The sequence below is a fragment of the Pongo abelii genome, chromosome 5 (genome assembly GCF_028885655.2).
Source record: "Pongo abelii isolate AG06213 chromosome 5, NHGRI_mPonAbe1-v2.0_pri, whole genome shotgun sequence".
Classification (NCBI taxonomy): Eukaryota; Metazoa; Chordata; class Mammalia; order Primates; family Hominidae; genus Pongo; species Pongo abelii.
Window position 1 is genome coordinate 141,796,310 of NC_071990.2, and position 24,160 is coordinate 141,820,469.

The following is a 24,160-nucleotide window of genomic DNA, read 5'->3' on the forward strand; positions in this document are numbered from 1 at the left end:
GAATACATTTTCTATGGCACTTGGGATAGCACTAGAATCTTTGAAAAGCAGTGTGACAGTTGTTCCCTGTAGCCTGAAATAAAAGTGGGAGAGGTTGCCATTGAAGTGGGCTTTTTATTTCATGTTTGAAGAGGCTAAATATCAGTATTCCACTGCCAGATAAAATGGCATGGTTATAATGATGGGCAACAAAGAAAGAATGGTAAGCAGAATATTTTGGTCCACCTAGATCTTTGTTGACCTCCAATATGTCATAAAGGCTTTGATACCAAAATAGATAGCCAGGTTCCTAAGTCCTTCCTAATTGCTATTAATACTTCTCTCACTCAAAAAAATTTTTAAAAAGACAAAATAGTCTACTAAACTGAGGCCTAAATTGAGCTGCAAAATGGCCAATTTTATTACCCACTCAATTACTAAACCCAAATAAGTTTAGAGATACAGCACAGCTTGCAGGAATGCAAAGCCAGATCTGTTAGAAGAAGATGTTTGAAACAGCCTAAGTACATAAAAGAAGATTTCTATTTAGCCTTGCTCAAAAAACCTATAACCATTCACCAAAGTAATTGTGCAGTGGGAAAGGGACATAATCAGATTGTTTTTAGATCATTCGAAAATAGGCACAGAGTTACTGCTAATCTTCTGGGTACTGAAAAAGCTATTTTTTTCCTTGTAAGGAAGAGCTAATGAGCATAAAGTAACAAAATTGAGGACTGACTTAAAAGATACAGGAGTTTTCATCTACTCCTCCCAATTTAAGTGACCGGATTGCCTATATAGAAGACAAAATGGTTTAAACTGATGCTTTTAATATCTTATGGGGTATATGATTCTTTAATAAAACAAGTAAGTACTGTATGTCACCATGACACTTTATATACAGTTATTGTTTTTTGCCAACTTTCTATTTTGATAAGTTGAGAACACTAGAAGGAATTTATTTCATCTGGTCAGGCAAATACTATACCTTCAGTGTCTAACTTTAGAAATATGTTATTTCTCTACCTCTGGACCATAATTATATCTGCAGAGAATCTTATAATTTCAACATCACCCAAAACATCACACCAGTCCTTTTCACTGATGGTATGCGGATAGAATATAGGGATCAAGAAATAACAGGTACCTAGATGCTTTGATAAGAGACATGCATGCAGGAGGGTAAGATGTAATTCTAAGGAAATTTAGAATCCCAAAAGGATATCAATTTTTCCGAAGACCCAATAGTTTGAAGTATATTGGGATCTTGTTTTCAATGTAAAAAATCACATTGTTTTTAGCTATGTCCAGCCTTAAAAAAATTTTTAATTTTAATTTTGGAAGCAGTAGATATTTGGTATATCTGTAGTCTCATTTGGTATATCTGTAATCTCAACCTATCTATTGGATAATTAGGCTACCAGTTTTTAATTGGGACCAAACACAAAAGAAGACTTTCTAGCTTCCTCGGGCTGGAGGAAAGCAGTTCTTCCACTTAGTCTATATGAGCAAACAGATTTAGCGATGTTGGACATATTTGTGACCCACTGGGATACTGAAAGGAGCCTGTGACAAGCCTGAAGAAAAGAATCATACTACCAGCTTTTAGGTTTTAAGTAAAGCTATATCCTTTAAAAATACTATACTAGTTTGAAAAATAGTACTTGCCTCTGTTAGATATTCTGTGGATATTCATGAGATGCCAAGTAATCATGTGACCTGAGCTTCCCATCATGGTTTGTGTTATTTAGTCCACAAAACACATAATTTTTGGCAAGCCAGGAAGTGGTATAGACGAGAATAAACTCAAGAATATGTTGAAGGTATGAGAAAGGGAAATGAATAGGTGATCACTTTCTCCATGTGCTTGCTCCTGCTGCATTGCTACCTCTTCCTCAACCAATTCTTGGAGCTTCAGGGAGTTCTATGTGCCTGATGACTGAGGATGATAAACTTGAAATCTAGGTGTGAATACCTCTGTAAGATGTTTTGGCACCAATCAGGAGTAGAATACTCTAGAAATATAATTTACAATTGACCTTGGATGACAGTTCAGTAAAGAAATCCTGTCAGTAGGCAAAACTTTGAGGAGTATAGATATTTTTTCTCTTTGATTAGAAGGAATGATGAGCATGGTGTGGCTTTATTTAAATTTATGAGCTACAGTTTTTGGCCAGATGATCAGGGATTTGAAAGGACAAGTTTGGGAGATTAATAGTAAGGTTTGAGGGAAAATTATGTAAATTGGTCTCACATTTGAAATATCTGTGCCCCATGTAAATGATCAGCAGATGGTTCTGTCTACAGAGGAATCTCTCAGTAATCAGCTAAAAGATTCACTTTTGTTTCTGTCAGGCAGTCTCTTTTTGCACTCATCCCAGCTCGTATTTTATGTAATCATGAACAATGTTCCACAATGAAAGTCTACAGATAGGCTTATGAGCATGAGACAACCCTCCTCAAGGGTGTTCTTCATGTTGGTATTTTTGTTTGTTTTTTTTTTTTTTTTTTTTTTTTAGACAGAGTCTTGCTCTGTCACCAGGCTGGAGTACAGTGACGTGATCTTGGCTCACTGCAACCTCCACCTCCTGGGTTCAAGTGATTCTCCTGCCTCAGCCTCCCAAGTAGCTGGGACTACAGGTGCCCGCCACCACACCCAGCTAATTTTTGTATTTTTAGTAGAGACAGAGTTTCACCATGTTGGCCAGGATGGTCTCTATCTCTCAATCTCATGATCTGCCTGCGTTGGCCTCCCAAAGTGCTGGAATTACAGGCGTGAGCCACCGTGCCTGGCTGATGTTGGTATTCTTGAGTACCCAACCTGCCAAGTGTGGGATGTACATCGAACATTTGCTATAGCTCCATAATTTGGAGGGAATAATCTTCCACTTTGGAGAAGGTCAGTTATGTTGGAGACTTCAATTTTGAAAGGGCAATGTCTTGTCCTCATTATAATTGACTCTTATTCTGGATATGAATTTTTCCTTTCTTCCTAACATTTATTTTGTCTTTTATTTATTTATTATTTTTTTTAGATATGAGGTCTTGCTATGTGGCCCAGGATTGTCTCCAACTCCTGAGCTCAAGCAATCCTCCCTCCTTGGTCTCCCAAAATGTTGGGATTACAGGAATGAGCCACCATGCAGAGCCCCTAACTTATTTCTGCAGAAACTTTATTCATAAATATATTTTCTTATTTTCTGTTAAAAAAAAACCAAATGAGCAAAACAAAATATAGTTTCTGACCAATGAATTTGTTTTGCCACAGAAGAAGTAAGGACATTTTTTAGTGCTCATGGAATTTATTTTTTAAACTTTTTAAAAATTCGTGTATTCTATTACCAAATAGCCCCTTACCTTATAAAAATAAAATCCTTATTTAAGATGAAATAATGAACCAGATGGGAAAAATGCATTAAGGAGTTTTGGTGTTTCCCTACAGAATGCAGAACAGGTTCTTAACCAGCAAATGATATATAGTGACATTTCCCCATAGCCGGAAGGCACGGATCTGGGAACCAAAGGGTGAAAGAGAGACAGCTACTTTTTTGCTTCCTATTCTTGTAACTTTATACAGTACTGGTTTAGAAATCTTATAAGACAAGAAATCAATACCTCCAACAATGGATGTGTTGCTGCCCTTGAACAAAAAGTTGAGGCAATCAACCAGCCATTTTTTTTCCTGCTTTTCCTGTCACTGGATGGTCATACCACCAGGCAAACATCTTGACTCAGTTAGCAAGTGATGTGCACATGATGCAATACAATGAGAGGAGAGAGAATCATGCTTGCAACACAATTGATGCTAACTATGAATTAAATACTATCTCTATCTCATGCAGACAGGACTGCACAGGTATCTTGAGCATAAAGTTTTTTAAATTTTCTCTTCAGTTAAAGAACTATAGCTAGTCAAGATGCTTCCTGAGAGAAAATGGAATATGAAATGGATTTAGGTGTAGTGAAAAGAAGGTATAAATACGAACCACAGTCTTGTGAAGAATTCCAGAAATAAAAGCAATAGCAGCTACTTGTATTAATTCGTTCTCACACTGCTATAAAGAACTACCTGAGACTGGGTAATTTATGAAGCAAAGAGGATTAACTGACTCACAGTTCCACAGGCTGTACAGGAAGCATGGTTGAGAGGCTTCAGCAAACTTACAATCATGGCAGAAGATAAAGGAGAAGCAAACAGGTCTTCACATGGCAGCAGAATAGAAAGAGAGCTAAGGGGAAATTGCTTTACACTTTTAAGTAACCAGATCTCGTGAGAACTCACTCACGATAATGAGAACAGCAAGGGGGAAATCCTCCCCCATGATCTAATCCCTTCCCACCGAGTCCCTCTCCCAACACTGGGAACTGCAATTAGACTTGAGATTTTGGTGGGGATGCAGAACGAAACCATAGAACTACCCATAGTGTTTTCTTTACTGAGTTATGTGTATAATCAGATGCATTCACATTTTTTTCAAATTCATTTCCTTATTAATTAATATAATGTAGTGGATAATTAAATGTAATTTAGTACATAAATTAGAGGACACCTTGCCAAGATAGTGACTGAATTATGGACAGAAAAAAAAATCACCTAACAACGCATGTGGCATCTGATGAGAATATGGACCTTTTTTGTTGAGGAGTGAGCATATTTCATTTGAATGATGATAGTTAAAGTCTATTAGGTAAGATACATGATTTTTGCTAGAGTTGCTTTGCTTTTGAGTATGGGAAGATGGGTATGTTTGGGAGATGATGAATCAAAAATCTGTTTTGTGATTAAGACTGCAGTTCAACAGTAGGGTATCTTTTAGAACAATTTCAGGAAAGTAGTAGCATCTATTTAGTGATTGTGTTATTCCTGGTTATATAGCCTCCAAACTTATTTCCCTGGCCATTCAGAATATCTGAGAGTTACCTAATTCTCTAATAAATTCCATCTGATAGTATGAATTCTAATAACTCAAACTTAGAAAAAAAACAACTAACTGACTAATTTATTCATTCATTGCTTCATAGGACAAATATTTATTACCTACAATGAGGTTATCAAGTGGAAAACTTTTTCTTTCTCCAGAAATATAAAATAATATTCAAATTTGGAAAAGCAGAAAGCAAAAAGTACTCTACTTTTTAAAGAGGGAAAGAGATTTCCTAAGAATTAATTCTGCTTCTCAAACTACTTATTCACCTTTTCCCACTTCTTGATTCTCCTTCCCCCATCTATTGAAACGAGAAAAGTAAGGGTAATTATAAAGATTAGAAGACAGTATCAGAGTCCCAATTTATTGTAATGGAATTAGGGATAACTGTTTGTAGAATGGAGAATAATTATCTTTCTATCAACAAACAGAAAATAATATTCTGGATAATAATTAGTAAGAATGATATTTTCATACTTGGAGGTAAGATTGGCATTTTAAGCCCTATTTGAACATGCACCAGGCCCGGTAAAATACGCTGAACCCATATAAACACTGAAAAAAAGAAATGGAAAGTAAGGGAGTGGGAAAGAGAGACAGGTCAGAAGAGGATTTGCCAGTCTTTTCCACTCTGCCCTATCATTTGGCATGCCACCCGTGGAAAATCTTAGGTGAGGCTGCAAGTGCCCCACTCAAGAGACTCAATACAGAGTCAGAGGGAAAGGCAAAAGAGATCAAGTCAGGGACAATCTCACCTGCCAGGGAGATGTGCTATGGGGAAGACCCCACAGGTCATGCCTAGAGAAGAATATCATCAGCAAGTAAGTGATAGCTGAGAAACAGCAGGGACCAACAGCTGATTACAGTTGTATTCCTATTCAGTAAATAGATGTTGGGCATTTGCCTGTCATTCCTCTGGCTAGATCTAAATCATAAAATAGCTAAAACCTGAAAAAGAAAAGGATAAAAGTGAAAGAGCAGATCACGCTCAGTCTCATTTGAGTTCCCTTGGGCCAAAATGTGGTTGGCACTAGATTTCTACTATGTCACTGTGGTGCAGATGACTGCTAAACTACATATGAGTTTTCAGATTTAGACTGGACTAAATATAAATTTTTTAATTACCAAAAGTGGCCAAATATAGTTTTTTAATTACCAAAAGCGACCAGAAAAAATACGGAATATGTCTGACATGTTATTAAGAGACAAGAAAAAAAAGATGTGACATACCATGATTGGAAGCCAATTATTAGAGAAAAATTGTTTTATGTTTACACCCCCTTGAAGTTCAAATCATTTGACAATCCAGTTGCATTCTAGAAATGGTGGTACAAACACTTTTAGTGGAATAACCAAAGTGATTCCTTACTGAGGTACAGAATAAGGAGAATTTGATTTTGTCGGTAAGTTGAAGAAGATTTTCAAGCAAAGGCTTGACAATGGAACTATGTCTTAAAGATAACCAGGAAATTGTCCAGTGAAGAGAATATGGACAAGATATTAATCAGGTGGTGCAGAAAATGTTGTAAGGTTGAATTTTTTTTAGATTAAACCATGGAACAGAGAAAATTACAGGAATTAAGATGGAAAAAGTGGTCAGGGTGATGATAAGTTGTCTGAACCTTTTGGGCCAGGAAATACCATGATTGATGGCATATTTTTGAGAGAGCTATGTTGACAGTCTGGAGTTTGCTTTAGAATGGAAGAGCATAGGAAAGAGACAATCACGGAGGAGTCTGAAGAGATAGATTATGATCATATAAACTAAGTCAGAAAACGTGGAAGAAGAGCAGTTACACATGATTTTCAATGACCTAAGTGTTAGGACTTGCAGGCAGCAATAGGCTGTATGAAAAGAGCACTATTGAGAATGATAATGAATGTTCTAATCTGGGCTAGGTTTATGGTGATAAATCTTGACTAAGTAGAGGCATTGCATATAAACACAAGTAACTTTTCAGTAAGATGAAAAATTATTTCTTTTTCTCCTTTCCTTCTTTCCCTTCTCCTGTCTTTTCTTCTTTCCTCCCTTTCTTCTTGTACCACCATCACTTGCTTATCTTCCAGTCTTTCTGTTTCTACTTCAATATCCAACTGATTTCAAAACAAGAATTTGAAGTGGCTAATAGTTAATGTTCTTCTCTTTGTGTTGTTCTAACATTTCTAATGCCTGATTACTATCCAATCTTCTTTTCCCTTATTTTTGGAACTCTGTTAAATTGTACTGGGAAACTAAGAACTGTGTTTATTTTATCTTGCTCTGCATTTATAAACAGTAACATTCTCATATGCCTGTTGAAATTGTTATTAAAATAATCACATTGAGCAGTAGCCAATAATCAATTTATGTGCCACACTAAAACTTCACTTTAGAATTTAGAATCACTTCTATTTACCCCATTAAAATTATTTATAAGAAAGATATTTATGAATAATTTTAGATATAATAAAAAATGTTAACTCATAATATGCAATGAGGGAAGCAATAAAACAAAACTAGGAATGAATTTAAGAACAATGATTTGGTAAGCAAAAAAGCTTGACTGCTTTTGTAGTTTAAAACTATTGACAAAAAATTACCAAAACCAAAACCAATGAACCAAACAAACAAATAGATGCCAGACACGAAAAATACTGTCTTGGCCAGTTGTTTCTTGGATCCATCTAAAATGTGATTTATTTTTCTCATCTGCTATATAAAAAGGTGAAATTTGGTTTGATGTGGCCCAGTGCCATGCAAAAGAGAGATATACCAATATCTAGCTTATTCAACAGATGGTATTTAAACCAGAAAAAAAATCAATATGTTTCTTTTTCATCAAGCTATGGTCAATAGAAATATTTCTGTGTAATGTAATACATCATCATATGATGTCATCTCGAGAAGGTCAGTTTAAATAAGAAAGAATAATGTGTAGCCTAGGTCAAAACCACAACAAAGCCTCCAAAGAAATACAACACAGCCTCCAAAGAAATACAACATTGTAAGTTGTATTCAGATGCAGGAATGCTGACTAATTGCTTTCATTAGGTAACTTCTGGGATATGGCAATTCTGGCATGTTTTCTTTGGGGGGGGATTATCGTATGTGGGGTGGAGGCTTAATTTGGTTTGCATAAAAATAATGCCAGCCTCCCACAAAAACAAAGCCCAATCAAAGAGACATAAACATGCTGTAAGCAACTTCATAGGTATTCCCAGAAAACGAGACCTTTACTTAGCATGTCATCACCACTCATAACTGCAGTCAGGACTAGACTCACTTAGAGAAATACTGGAAATTTTCCTGGTCACTGGTTAGCTAATTGGCTCTCCTGTGGGGATGTAGGATAAGTAGAGGAAGGAAACTCAGTTTCCTGATATTCCTGAAAACTCTTTAGAAATATTTCACATTAGGAATTTATCTACTAGTCCTTTTGGGTATTATTAAGCTTAACAGACTGATCTGGATTATTCTAATGTCCAAGTGATACTATTATATAAATTTAGCATCAGAAGGAACAGATATTTTCTTCTCCATATAATGTGGATGAATACTTAAACCAATTAACGACCTCAGAGAAGAAAGCAGAATAAAGTACCTTTTTACAATGTGCAATATTTAAAAAAAATAAGAAAAAATTATGCAACATATTTTACACTTGTTCTGTAGTATAATTTAAGGAAACCATTGAGCATTAATCTGGTGCATTAAAAATCCCGTGGTGTCAATAAAAAGTTAAAAGCAAAATCTTTTATTAATATTTCTTTCCAAGGTGTGTTATAAAGAATTACTCAGAGGTTTTAAGAATAAACAATATTCTTGTTTAAGAATAAACAAGTATTGTGCATAAGCATTTTATGAAAAAAATGTGTTTTGTTTCAAAAAGATCTTTCATCTTCAAAGATTTTAATAGTCAAAGTGGGGTAAAAAGGTGACAGCTCTTACCTACAATCTTTTCAGGTACTTGAATGTAGAGAACTTTTTTCAAAGAACCTATAAATACCCTTCATGTTTTTATCCTTGAAGGTGTGAGGTATCCAGTTAAATGTCTCCAATTGGGCTGTATAGTTACTCACAAACTACGTATTTTCATGTGCGTCCATGTGAAGAGACCACCAAACAGGCTTTGTATGAGCAATAAAGCTGTTTATTTCACCTGGGTGCAGGTGGGCTGAGTCCGAAAAGAGAGTCAGCAAAGGGAGATAGGGGTGGGACCGTTTTATAGGATATGGGTAGGTAAAGGACAATTACAGTCAAAGGGGGGTTGTTTTCTGGCGGGCAGAATGGGGGTCACAAGGTACTCAGTGGGGGAGCTTTTGAGCCAGTATGAGCCAGGAGAAGGAATTTCACAAGACAATGTCATCAGTTAAGGCAGGAACAGGCCATTTTCACTTCTTTTGTGGTGGACTGTTATCAGTTAAGGCAGGAACTGGCCATCTGGATGTGTACGTGCAGGTCACAGGGGATATGATGGCTTAGCTTGGGCTCAGAGGCCTGACATTCCTGTCTTCTTATATTAATAAGAAAAATAAAATGAAATAGTGGTAAAGTGTTGGGATGGTGAAAATTTTTGGGGGGAGGTATGGAGAGATAATGGGCAATGTTTCTCAGGGCTGCTTCGAGCAGGATTAGGGGTGGCGTGGGAACCTGGAGTGGGAGAGATTAAGCTGAAGGAAGATTCTGTGGTAAGGGGTGATATTGTGGGGTTGTTAGAAGAAACATTTGTCATTTAGAATTATTGGTGATGGCCTGGATACAGTTTTGTATGAATTGAAAAACTAAACGGAATAAGAGAAGGAGAAAAACAGGTATTAAAGGACTAAGAATTGGGAGGACCTAGGATATCTAATTAGAGAGTGCCTAAGGAGGTTCAGCATAGCCTTGCCAGTAAAGATTATTTATTTACTTTAAGAGTTAAGAGTGGCGGTTTGGGGATAGCAGGAGGAGATATCAGCTGTGCTGGCTTGGAGAAACAGTGTAAACTGGCAGTGTAAACGAGAGCAGGGCATGTATGAGTAGTTGAGAATGGTGAATAGGAGTATGACTAGACAGAAGATAGTAGGGATGACAAGTTTTTTTGGGCACAGTCCAAGTTGGTCTGGTGTCTGGAATGAGACTGGGGCCTAATAAAAAGGAGCTCAAATGGGCTATACCTTGTAGCATTCCAAGGACAGGCCTGAATTCTGAGAAGTGAAAGTGGTAAAAGTATCGTCCAGTCCTTTTTAAGTTGGTAGCTGAGCTTGGTGAGGTGTGTTTTTAAAAGATGTTTAGTCCGTTCTACTTTTCCTGAAGATGGAGGACCGTAAGGGATATAAAGGTTTCACTGAATACTAAGAGCCTGAAAAACTGCTTGGCCGATTTGACTAATAAAGGCTGGTCTGTTATCAAACTGTATAGAGGTGGGAAGGCTAAACTGAGGAATTGTGTCTGACAGAAGGGAAGAAATGACTGCGGTGGCCTTCTCAGACCCTGTAGGAAAGGCCTGTATCTATCCAGTGAAAGTGTCTACCTAGACTAAGAGGTATTTTAGTTATCTGACTCGGGGCATGTTGAGTATAGCTAATTTGCCAGTCCTGGGTGGGGGCAAATCCTTGAGCTTGATGTGCAGGGAAGGGAGAGGGCCTGAATAATCCCTGAGGAGTAGTAGAATAGCAGATGGAACACTGAGAAGTTATTTCCTTGAGGATAGATTTCCACAATGGAAAGAAAATGAGAGGTTCTAAGAGGCAGGCTAGTGGCTTGTACTATAGCATAGCCTGCCTTTGCTGGTGTGTGGCGATTAGGCCTGGTGGAACTGCCATCAATAAATCAAGCGTGATCAGGGTGAGGAGCAGGAAAGAAGGAAATATGGGGAAATGGGGTGAATGTCAGGTAAATCAGAGAGATACAGTCATGGGGGTCAGGTGTGGTATCAGCAATAATGTGGGAGGCCAGATTGAAGTCTGGGCCAGGAACAATGGTAATTATGGGACTTAACAAAGAGTGAGTACAGCTGAAGGAGCCAGGGAGCAGAAAGTATATGCATCAGGTGTGAGGAAGAAAATAGATTTTGGAAGAAATGTAGAGCGTGAGTTGAGCATAGTTTGTGATTTTTAGGGCCTCTAAAAGTATTAAAGCAGTGGCAGCCGCTGCATGCAAACATGAGGGCTAGGCTAAAATAGTAAGGTCAAGTTGTTTGGACAGAAAGGCTACAGGGTGCAGTCCTGGCTTTTGTGTAAGAATTCTGACTGCATTAACCATGCCTAGGAAGGAAAGGAGTTGTTGTTTTGTAAGAGATTGAGGTTTGGGAGATTAATCGGACACAATCAGCAGGGAGAGCACGTGTGTTTTTATGAGAATTATGCCAAGATAGGCAACAGATGAGGATGAAATTTGGGCTTGACTGAAGTAATGGGGGCTGTCAGTGAAGCCTTGCGGCAGTACAGCCCAGGTAATTTGCTGAGCCTAATGGGTGTCAGGGTCAGTCTAAGTGAAAGCAAAGAGAGGCTGGGATGAGGGGTGCAGGGGAATAGTGAAAAAAGCATCTTTAAGGTCGAGAACGGAATAGTGAGTTGTGGAGGAAGGTATTGAGGACAAAAGAGTGTACGGGTTGGGCACCACAGGATGGATAGGCAAAACAATTGGGTTGATAAGGCGCAGATCCTGAACTCATCTGTAAGACTTGTCCGGTTTTTGGACAGGTAAAATGGGGGAATTGTAAGGAGAGTTTATAGGTTTTAGAAGCCCATGCTGTAGCAGGTGAGTGATAACAGGCTTTAATCCTTTTAAAGCGTGCTGTGGGATGGGATATTGGCGTTGAGCGGGGTAAGGGTGATTAGGTTTTAATGGGATGGTAATGAGCATGTGATCGGTTGCCAGGGAAGGAGTAGAGATGTCCCATACTTGTGAGTTAAGGTGGGGGGATACGAGAGGAAGACGCAAAGGAGGCTTTGGGTTGGGGAGAAGGGCAGCAATGAGATGCAGCTGTAGTCCAGGAATAGTCAGGGAAGCAGATAATTTGGTTAAAGTGTCTCAGCCTAATAAGGGAACTGGGCAGGTGGGGATAACTAAAAAAGAGTGCATAAAAGAGTGTTGTCCAAGTTGGCACCAGAGTGGGGGAGTTTTCAGGAGTTTAGAAGGCTGGCCGTCAATATCCACAACAGTTATGGAGGCAAGGGAAACAGGCCCTTGAAAAGAAGGTAATGTGGAGTGGGTAGCCTCTGTATTGACTAAGGGGACGGACTTACCTTCCACTGTGAGAGTTACCCGAAGCTTGGCGTCCGTGAGGGTCTACGGGGCTTCCAAGGCGATCGGGCAGCGTCAGTCTTCAGCTGCTAAGCCGAGAAGGAGTCAGTCAGAGAGCCTTGGGCCAGAGTTCCAGGGGCTCTGGGAGTGGCTGCCAGGTGAGTTAGACAGTCCACTTTCCAGTGGGGTCCCGCAGAGATGGGATATGGCTTAGGAGGAATCCTGGGCTGCAGGCATTCCTTGGCCTGGTGGACAGATTTCTGGCACTTGTAGCAAGCTCCTGGGGGAGGAGCTTCTGGAGGAATGCCTGGCAGCTGCGTTTCAGGCGTTTGGAAGTTCTTGCGTGCTGGAGATGTGGCTGGGGTTTGTCTCACAGTGGAGGCAAGGAATTGCAACTTTTTTCTATTATTGTACACCTTGAAGGTGAGGTTAACTAAATCCTGTTGTGGGGTTTGAGGGCCAGAATTTAATTTTTGGAGTTTTATTTAATGTTGGGAGCAGATTGGGTAATAAAATGTATATTGAGAATAAGACGGCCTTTTGACCTTTTAGGGTCTAGGGCTGTAAAGTGTCTCAGGGTTGCTGCCAAACGAGTCATGAACTGGGCTCGATTTTTATATTTGATGAAAAAGAGCCTAAACACTATCTGATTTGGGATAAAGAAAAAGGAGCATTAACCTTGACTATGCCTTTAGCTTCAGCCACCTTTTTAAGAGTAAATTGCTGGGCAGGTGGGGGAGGGCTAGTCACAGAACGAAATTGTAAGCTGGACCAGGTGTGAGGAGGGGAGGTGATAAAAGGATTATAGGGTGGAGGAGCTGAGGCTGAGGAAGAATTGGGACCTAGCTCGGCCTGGTGAGGAGCAGCCTGGGGAGGAGGGGAGAGGTCAGATGGGTCTGTAGAAAAGGAAGATTAGAAAGACTCAGCGAAGCTTGGGGTTGGGACTGAGGGGACAGGTGGGAGGGAAAGAAGGAAGATTTGGGGTGAGTTGCATTGGGAACAGAGACTAGAGAGGGACTGATGTGTAAAAGAATGTCCGGACGTCAGGCACCTCAGACCATTTGCCCATTTTATGACAAGAATTATTTAGATCTTGCAGAATGGAAAAATTGAAAGTGCCATTTTCTGGCTATTTGGAACTACTGTCAAGTTTGTATTAGGGTCAAGCGGCATTGCAGAAGAGAATAAGACACTTAGATTTTAGGTCAGGTGAGAGTTGAAGAGGTTTTAAGTTCTTAAGAACACAGGCTAAGGGAGAAGAAGGAGGAATGGAGGGTGGAAGGTTGCCCATAGTGAAGGAGTCAAGCCCAGAGAAAAGAAAGAGTAGAGACATGGAGGGAAGGGGTTCAGGGGTTCTTACCCTCCAGAAAAGCGGGAAAGGGGTCAGGGCACAGAGATATGAGGTCAGGGCATGGAAATAAGGGATTGGGGTGCAGAGATATAAGAGATTGGGGTGTGGAAATAAGGGATCGGGGTGCAGAGATATAAGAGGTTGGGGTGCGGAAATAAGGGATTGCGGCATAGAGATATAAGGGGTCAGGGTACGGAAATAAGGGATCGGGGTGCAGAGATACGAGGTTGGGGTACTTGCCTTGCCGCTAAGGTTGAAGGAGAAGGGGTTGGGGGTTTCTTTCCCCCCAGAAAGGCGGAGAAGGGGTAGAGAAATGGAGAGAAGGGGTTGGGGTACTTGCCCCTCCCCGAGAAAAGCGGGACTTACCGCTAAGGGTGAAGGAGAAGGGGTTGGGGGTTTCTTGCCCCCCAGAAAGGCGGAGAAGGGGTAGAGACACAGAGAGAAGGGGTTGGGGTACTTGCCCCTCCCCCAGAAAAGCAGGACTTGCCGCTAAGGGTGAAGGACCAAGACAGGCGTCCCTGTGTGGTCTGACACCTCTGAAACGTGGGTGAATAATTAGAGAGGTGTCCCTGCAATGATTAAACACCAAGGTAAGGCTGCCTTCCCAGTCCGTGACTGGCGCCAGAGTTTTGGGTCCAAGGATAAAACGTGTCTCCTTTGTCTCTACCAGAAAATGAAAGGAATTGCAATTAAAAGAAGGGAGAGATTGAAGTGTGGCACCAAGATTGAAAGGAGAAAGAGGTTGAGGGATAGTGAGGGAGGTTGGAGAAGAGAGTAAAAAGAGGCCGCTTACTGGATTTGAAATTGGTGAGATGTTTCTTGGGCTGGTCGGTCTGAGGACTTGAGGTCGTAGGTGGACCTTTCTCATGGAGCAAAGAGCAGGAGGACAGGGGATTGATCTCCCAAGGGAGGTGCCCTGATCTGATCTGAGTAGGCACCAAATTTCATGCGCATCTGTGTGAAGAGACCACCAAACAGGCTTTGTCTGAGCAATTTGTCTGAGCTGTTTATTTCACCTGGGTGCAGGTGGGCTGAGTCCAAAAAGAGAGTCAGCAAAGGGAGATGGGGTGGGGCCGTTTTATAGGATTTGGGTAGGTAAAGGAAAATTACAGTCAAAGGGGGGTTGTTCTCTGGCGGGCAGAGTGGGGGTCACAAGGTACTCAGTGGGAGAGCTTTTGAGCCAGTATGAGCCAGGAGAAGGAATTTCACAAGACAATGTCATCAGTTAAGGCAGGAACAGGCCATTTTCACTTCTTTTGTGGTGGACTGTTATCAGTTAAGGCAGGAACTGGCCATCTGGATGTGTACGTGCAGGTCACAGGGGATATGATGGCTTAGCTTGGGCTCAGAGGCCTGACACATATCCCTAAATACTTATAAAGATCTAATGTAGTATAAAGTTTTTGAGAAAATTAGTAATTTATTTCAAGGAATATTCACTCATCATCTACTAAGAGCCAGGTACCAGGAATACAACTTAAGAAAATGGATGATACCTATTCTATGCTATGAAGACAATCATGTGGAAAACCATGTAGTGCAGAGTTTTACTAAATTCTAGCTTCAAAATTCTGACTGTGTACAGCAGCGTATGAGACATTTTCATCTGGATGTCTTCTGTTTATTCAAATTTAAATATCTAAAACCAAACTATTCACTTCCTTCCCAGCAATAAAAACCCCTCCTCCGTCTGCTCATGTTCTTTTTTAAAAAAACTACTCAAACTCATAAATTAGAAACTTCACATTCATTTGATTTCTCTTCCTCTCTTTTATCCTTTTATGTAGCCGTTTGATTCATTTTTCTATCCTTTCAGTTTATTTAGTTATTCAAAAATCCTGATGTTTTGTTTTTAAAGTATTTATATGCATTCCCCCATTATCATTCAAGGAGAAGCAACTTTATAGCCAGAGCTGAGTTCCAATCTTGGCTCATCCACTTACTAGATGTGTGTCCTTAAGAAAGTTAGGTAACATCTCTGTAAGCCCAGGTTTCCTCAGAGGCTTGTTGTGAGTATTAAGAAGATAATGTATGTAAAGCACTTAGCAGAGAAGCCACCAAACGTGAGCACAGGAAGCATACAGGCTTTCATTATTGTTCCCACTCCCTGCACCTTAGTTCATGCACTCATCACTTGTGCCAACTTCTGCCAAACTTTTTGAGCCTCTCTTCCTAACTGTAGTCTCTTCTTACACTCCAGTTTTACCTTTCACTAGCATTTTACCTTTCTTTCTGCAGGAATCTTTTTTTATCAATGTGGTATGATTTCCCATTTCCATTAGGATAAAGAATCTTTCAAATCCAATCTTGTTTCTCCTATTGACACCTCCTACCTAGTGACTCCTCCCTCCATCCAGGCCAACTTCCCTGGCTGGGTTTCCATGAACACACCCAGAGGACTGCTCTACTTTGCTTCCTTCTTGGCCTCTGCGTCAAAATGTGAGGGTTGCAGCTAACATATAAAATGTGAGCTTGTGTGAGTGTGTAATTGAATTCATCATTAAAAACACTAATGAAGAAAACGTTAGTCCCAGTTGATTTCAACAATTTTGAGGAAATTCGATATCAATTTTGTAAAATGTTTTTTCCAGAAAACAGAGCAGAAATAAAGTAGATACGTCACTTATTTTATGAGGCCAACATTTCCTAATACCAAAATCAGGAAAAGTCATGATGATATTCTGTGGTTTTTTCCCTAAGATTTCTATAGTTTCACGTTTTACTTGTAAGTCTGATTTCTCAAATTTCTTTTTTAAAAACGTGCAGTGATATATAGCATGATGCTTTCTTGGCTTTGTTTTTTGTGAGTTTGTGGGGTTTTTTGACATATGGATTTGCAGTTTAAGCACGGTTTTTGGAAAAAGACTGTCATTTGAATTGCATTGTACCTTTTACACAAATCAGTTGACCACATTTATGAGTCAGTTTTCTGAAATCTCCATTCTATTCCATCCTTTTATGTGGTTATTCCTTCACCAATACTGTACTGTCTTGAGTATAGTATCTTTCTAGGATATCTTAAAATATGACATTGTGGCCAGGCTCATACCTCTAATCCTAGCACTTTGGGAGGCCAAGGTGGGTGGACTGCTTGAGCTCAGGAGTTAGAGACCGGCCTGGACAACATGGCAGAATCTTGTCTTTACAACGAATACAAAAATCAGCTGAGCATGGTGGTGCACACCTGTAGTCCTAGCTACTGGTAGGCTGAGGTGGGAGGTTGGTTTAAGCCCAGGAGGTGGAAGTTGCAGTGAGCATTGCCACTGCACTCCAGCCTGGGCAACGGAGCCAGATCCTGTCTCAAAATAAAATAAAATAAGGCACTGAGAGTTCTCCAACTTGGTGGGTTTTTCCTCAAGGTTTCTGTCTGTTCCAATTCCTTTCCCTTTGCATATAAAATTTAAAATCAGGTTTCCTATAACTTTAAAGCATTCTGCTAGAATTTTCTTAGATTGTACAAAATCTGTAGATCAATTTGGAGAAAATTGGCATCTTAATCATATTAGGTTTTCCAGTCCATCGGTAGCACATGTTTCTCCACTTGCTTAGTTTTCAGTATGCAGATCCTAAATTCTATATTCTTTTAGAATTATACACAGGTATTTGTTTTTGGAAAGTATTACAAGTAATGTATTTTAAAATTTTTGGTTTGCAATGTTTAATAGTGGTGCATAGAAATATGACCAAATTTACACTGCTGATCTTATATCCTGTGCATTAGTAAGCTGATTGACTTCTAGGAAATTTTTAGAAAATGTTTTGGAATTTTCTACAAAGACAAATACTTCACCTAGGGTAGGGACAGTTTTAATCATTTTCTTTTCCAATGTGAATATCTTTCATTTCTTTTCGTATCTTATTGCACTAGCGATGACTTTCAGTAGATTATTGAATAGCTGTGATAAGAGTGAAAATCTATGCAGAGTTCCTAACCTTATGTGTATTTCACTTTCATTGTGAACTCTGATATGATTGCAGGTTTTTATAGATGTTCTTTCTCATATTAAGGGAGTTTTCTTCTATTAATAGTTTTCTAAGAGTATTTTTCTTTCTAAAAGTTTGTTTTTAAATCAAGGATACATGTTAAATTTTGTCAGATGTGTTTCCCTTACGCCTTGATTTAATTATAAGGTTTTGCTTGTTTAGCCTGTTAATATGGTGAACTGATTTTTCAAATTATAAACCAGCTTTACATTACTGAGGTAAATCCCACTCATTCTTGATGCATATTTCTTTTTAAATACTGCTGGGTTTAATTTTCTATTTTTGAGCAATTTTTCTCAATGTGCTTTTATTTTCTTGTAATCATTTTGTCTGATTTTGCTACCAGGATAAGGTTGGTCTTACAAAATGAATTAGGAAACATTTACTGTTTTTTTATTTTTCTGGAAAATTTTTTTGTGGAACTGGTGTTCATTTCAACTTTAAATGTTAGACAGAATTTGCAAGTGATATCATCTGGGCCTAGATTTTTCTTTTATTTTAATGAGGATTTTCAACTCTAAATTCTATTTGATCTCTCTCTCTCTCTCTCTCTCTCTCTCTCTCTCTCTCTCTATCTATCTATCTATTGAACTGACTGTTGCCTACTTCTTTTAGCATGAGTTTTGATAGTTTGTGTCTTTCAATAAATTAGTCCATTTCATTTAGGTTGTTGAATTTTTTTTTTTTTTTTTGAGACAGAGTCTCGCTCTGTCCCCCAGGCTGGAGTGCAGTGGCGCAATCTCGGCTCACTGCAAGCTCCGCCTCCCGGGTTCACGCCATTCTCCTGTCTCAGCCTCCCGAATAGCTGGGACTACAGGCGCCTGCCACCGCGCCCGGCTAATTTTTTTTTGTATTTTTAGTAGAGATGGGGTCTCACCGTGTTAGCCAGGATGGTCTCGATCTCCTGACCTTGTGATCTGCCCGCCTCGGCCTCTCAAAGTGCTGGGATTACAGGCTTGAGCCACCACGCCTGGCCTACATTGTTGAATTTATATACATAGAGTTGTCTACAGTATTTCCTTATTATCCTTTGAATGTTCACTGGGTCAGTCACATTATACGAATTCTTTTTCTGTTTTTAATTGATACATTCCTTTTTATTTCTTGGTTAACTGGAAGATTATTAATGGAGGTTTGTCAATTTTACTTATCTTTTTTGAATTTTTACTAAAATTTATCAGTGGAGGTTTATAAATTTCATATCCTTTCAAAAAACTAGCACTTGTTTTTAATATTTTCTCTATTATCTTCCTGTTTTTAGATTTATTTTTCCTCTTATCTTTAAAATTCCCTTTTTTCTGCTTGTGTTTGGTTAGTTTACTCTTTGTTTTATCCAGTTTCTTAAAGTGGAAACCATTTTTCTTTTCCAATATTAGCATTTAAAGTTACACATTTCCCTCTAAGTTCTTCTCTGGCAGCATCTGTCAAAAATGTTTTTATATCTCTTACATTTTGATACATTGTATTTTAATATTCACTGTAAAATATTTTCTAATTTCTCTTGAAATGTCTTTATTTACACATTATGTAGTATGACTTTCAATTTCCAAATATTTGGGGAATTGATTTCTTGTTTATTTTAGTTGTTAATTCAGTTTAATTATGTTAGTGATTTTTAGTTTGTTTGCTTATTTATTTATTTATTTGAGACAGAGTCTCACTCTGTGCCCCAGTCTAGAGTGCAGTGGCACGATCTTGGTTCACTGCAACCTCAACCTCCTAGGTTCAAATGATTCTCCCACCTCAGCCTTCAGAGTAGCTGGGATTACAGGCATGCGCCACCATGCCCAGCTACTTTTCGTATTTTTAGTAGAGATGGGGTTTTGCCATGTTGGCCAGGCTGGTCTCAAACTCCTGACCTCAAGTGGTCCACTCATCTTGGACTTCCAAAGTGCTGGGATTACAGGCGTGAGCCACTGTGCCTGGCCCAGTTTAATTTTTTATGGTAAAAACCTACCTTGAATAATTTCCATCAGGTTTAATTTACTAGGTCTTGTTTTGTGATTCACAAATACAGTCTAACTTGGTGAATGTTTCATGTGTTCCTGAAAAGAATATATATTGTGCTATAGTTAGGTGGAGTTTTCTACATGATAGTGTTCAAATATTCTATATCCTTACTGATTTATTTTTACTTCTTTTATCAGTTACTGAGAGAGTTGTGCTAAAGTCTCTAAGTATACCAGCTTTGTCTAGTTTTTCATTTCCTTCAGTATGTTTTGTTTTATGTATCTAGAATCCCTGTTATTAGGTACATATGCACTTAGCATTGTTATGTCTTCTTGAAAAAATTGGCATTTTTCCCGTACATGATATCTTTCTTTATTCCCAGTGATTTGTTGTTGTTGTTCTAAAGTCTACTTTGTCTTCAGTTTTTAAAAAAATAAATTGTGTTTCATGTTGTATCCTTATTCATCTTTTATTCTAAACCTTTGTTCATCATTATATTTACCATTGGTTTCTTTAAATAGTATATTTTGATGTCTGGTTTTGTTTTTTATGTGACCAGAAATAGCTGTCTTTAGTTAGTATGTTTAGACCATTCACAGTTAATGTAGTTATTTCTATGGGTAGATTTATTTCCATCATTTTATTATTAGTTTTCCGTTTGTCAATCTACTGGTTTTTAATCCTATGATCTTTTTCCCTGCCTTTTTTTGAATTATTTGAGTTATTTTAGAATTTAAACAATGAACCAATATTTTTACTATATTTCTTTCTGTTTGTGTGTATGCAGTTTATGTGGAGACTTTAGGCATTGCAAAGCATAATTTTGGGGCATTGTAACATACATAGAAATAAATAAGTACATTTATATATACTATATTTTTATCTATTATATTTAAAAAGTTACTCGACAACCTCTTCTTTCCTTAGAGTAGCTAAACATGCCATAAGTTGAAGCACAATACTTAGGTACACTTATATTTCATACAAAAACTTTGTTTAAAGTTTTATTATACTGATATTTATAAAATTCTTCTAAAACGTACTTTGGTGTGTATGCATATGTATGTGTATATATATGTGTATATATATGTTATGTGTGTGTATATATGTGTGTGTGTGTGTGTATATATATACACACACAAAGTAAATTTTAAATTCAGTGGGCCTGAATCTTTATGGAGATAATTTCTCATATTTAATTTATACTTTTAAAAAAATTTTAATTTTATTAAGTTGTATAAACAATTTTGTATTACCTGCTTATTCCACACCTGATTAAATGTGATCTCTATTTAATCAGCACATAATATTTAGATTGTGTCCTCACAAAGTTCAATTCAATTATTGAGAAATACAAATTTTAGTCTTAGAGGGACCGCTTCAGAAATGCAGAAAGACACCTGAAAAAATAAAGAAAAAAGAAATGATTTTAAAAACGTGCACTTTGTTTGAAAAAAAATTAAAACCATGCTACAGTTTACGCATAATCAGAGAGAATTTGTGTTTTCTGATTGACCAGAGAAATTTTGTTTTCTGATTGTACCTAGAGAGATCACCAACTCTAGGAGCTCTCAGTCTAGAGAAGATACATTGTTAGTGATCCATGAATAGAAAAATAAACATTCAAAACAAATATTGATTACTGAGCCCAGAGACACCGCAACAGCACTATCAAATAAAATAGATCAGATATCCAAAAATATCGGTCAAGAGATTTCACTTTTTCATACCCTTTCATAGTTTATTCCAATGATCTGTCCTTATCCATTAAAGAATTAGTCTGTAAATAAATATAGAAAATAAATAATGGCTTACATTTATTAAAATATATCAATAAGTTCTTACAGAAAATGCTGTTTGTTTTGAAAAAAATAATTGTTATGTTTAAAAATATTTTTAAATATTCAAACTAGTGGTATAACTGTGGTGTAAGGCGTTGCTAAGAATAAATCTGTAATACCCAAAAAGAAATTGATTCTTTATATCAATCTGTTTAGTTTAGGTATAGCTGTGATTTTACTTTCCAGATCATATCAAATTCTGATTGGAATGACCCCCACTTGTGTTTCTGAGAATAAAACTTTATGACTCACAGAAAACACCCAAGAAAAAGAAATGATCCAACAAACAAATAAATTGCCATTGCAGGCTAAATATCTTCCCTTTTTAAAAAAAAAAAAAAAAAAACAGTTTCACTTTGAAGAGAAATCCTCTGTTAAATTAGACAAACTGACAGAGACTAAAGAGTACAATTCTTTCTCCTGTTGTTCCTTGTTCTGTGTGAATCATCCTTTGTTCACTGAATTACTGTTAACACCTCGGCACCAGAGATGATTAGTTCTTTGGCAATTCTGTTCTTTCTCCTTCCTCGGTAAAACAATGCAGACGTGCATTGCTAACAGAATGGTTTCAGATGAAGCTAGGCCTGTACTGAAAATCCTAGGTAGACAGAAATACAGGCACTGAGATGCAGTTCTGCCCTGGTGTTGGAAGAGGCAATCTGCCATGGGCCTTGAGCTTCCCCTGCTGCTTCTTGCTGGGTAGGCCAAGAATGCCAAGCCCTGAGTATGCTCTTCCCTGGATCAGTTCTGAGTTGTGCTTGCAGTGAGCAAGCTTGTGGAATGGGGTAATGTCTATCTTCAGTTCCAGGGCAAGCTTCCTTCCACTAACAATAAGAAAAACCATAGAGCCTCACAATTGGTAGTTCTCTCCAAGAATGCAACCCACTGCACATGTAGGCATATAGTATGGGTCCTGTTATGGACTGAATTCTGACCCCCAAAATTCATATGTTGAAGCCCTGACTCCCAATGTGATTGTATCTGGAGATAGGGTTTTTAGGAATTAATTAAGATTAGATGAGGTCATAAAAGTGGGACCCTAATCCCAAAGGACTGTGGCCTTACACGAAGAAGAAGAGATCTATCTTTTTGTCTTCTCAAGAAGGCAGGAAGTGAGCCCTGTCCAGCCATAGACTCTGCTGGTACCTTGATCTTGGACTTCCTATCCTCCTGAACTGTGAGAAAATAAATTTCTGTTGTTTTAATTACCTCAGCCTCTGATGCTTTCTTATGGCAGCCTGAGCTAATATAAGCTTTTTGTGTTGCTCTTGTGGTTTTGAGCAGAAGTATGGGGAACTGCCACAAACATAAATGTCTAACTACTGCTTTTGTTGTTTAATAGAGGCTTTTGTCTGTTGCTCAGGACTCTCATCTCTTTTTGCCAGGACCCTTGAAATAGTAATGGCTAACTTGCTGGCTTATATGTAGAATAAAACCTTAGAATGTTTACATTGCTTGACTCTAGCCCGCTCTCAGCCTAAAATCACCAGCAGCTAGCCACTGTTAATGATGATAATGATGGTGGTGGTGATGGTGAGGATAGTGATGGTAGCTCCTCCTGCTTCTGTAGCTATGACTATGACCTGTTTATGTACTAGATACCCAACACTTTGTATATATTATCCTAACAACAACTCAATGATCCTAACAACAACTCAATGAAGTTGCTAACATGAATTAAGGGGAATTAATGAATTTGATTTATATTTTTAAAAGATTATTCTAACTGCCATTAGAATGGGCAAAGGGGTCAGAGTAAAACTAATACCTGCTGTAATAGTCTGTGGAAGATGTAATAGAAACTCCAACTTGTGCTTTGTCTACAATAGAATCTATACTGCATCTTAATCTGTTAGTGGTTTAAAAAAAAATATTTGTGAGATGCTTATAGTCCAGTTATAACACAGAAAATGCAATACTACTCAATATTATTCTACTCATTTTGTTGTTTCAGGTTCCATAATTTATTTATCTTTCTTTATCCACTAAATTAATTTCACACAAATCAAAGAAAGTAAAGGTTTAACAATTGTATGTCCAAAGCTCAAACTGTCATTCTCAAGCACTGTCCAGAAGTATCTAAGAGACATTCACCTGAAGTTGTAGCTAGCTTTGTAGAATGAAATCTGAATCCTTCAGAAGTCTTTTCATTATGGTGACCTACATTAAGTAGTGATAAGGGTAATCAAATTGGAATATTTTTATTATAGAAATGTACTTTCAGCCCTTTAAAATGTTCTTTTAAGGATTTATTCATTTCCAAAATGTATTTATAATACATTATTGGCTTACACTATGTTTATGTCAGAAAACAGCTTTAATTTTCCATCTTTCCTCAGAAATCAGCTATGGCCAAACCTGGTCTCTTTTCTCTCAAGCTGGCTAGATTTTCCCCTCTTGTCACATTGTTCTCATAGAGGCTATAGAAAATGAATGAGTCTCTGGCTTTCACTTCCTCACACTTCCTCAGGTTAAAAGGTTATGGTAATCTCTATTTATAAATGGCTGTTTTCTGTTCTTCTCTTGTGCTCATAAGAAGGCAGCAATAGATACTTACAAAGTCACCTGCCCAAGAGGGCTTTGACTGGCTCTTGTAAATTCTTTCCTTTAGCTTTCTAGGAGCCCCCCAACCTTGGCTCCCTTGTTTGCCTCCCACATTAGTACCGCATAGTTTAATACTCAAGTGTGAGGCTCTTTGAATCAACCACCTGCTCTCTATGACTTGTACACCAAATTTTGCTAAGAACATGCTGTCTGTGTAGCATTTTGTTTTGTTTTAAATTGCTTTTTAGGGAGATGTGTTTGCAGCACTACAAGAAATCTGTAGAAAAGTTTAGCGAAGAACAGAGAGTAGAAGAAACTATTCATTCTGTTATTGTTCTGAAGCATGTCACCAGATACTGAATAATAAATGCCAAAAAAA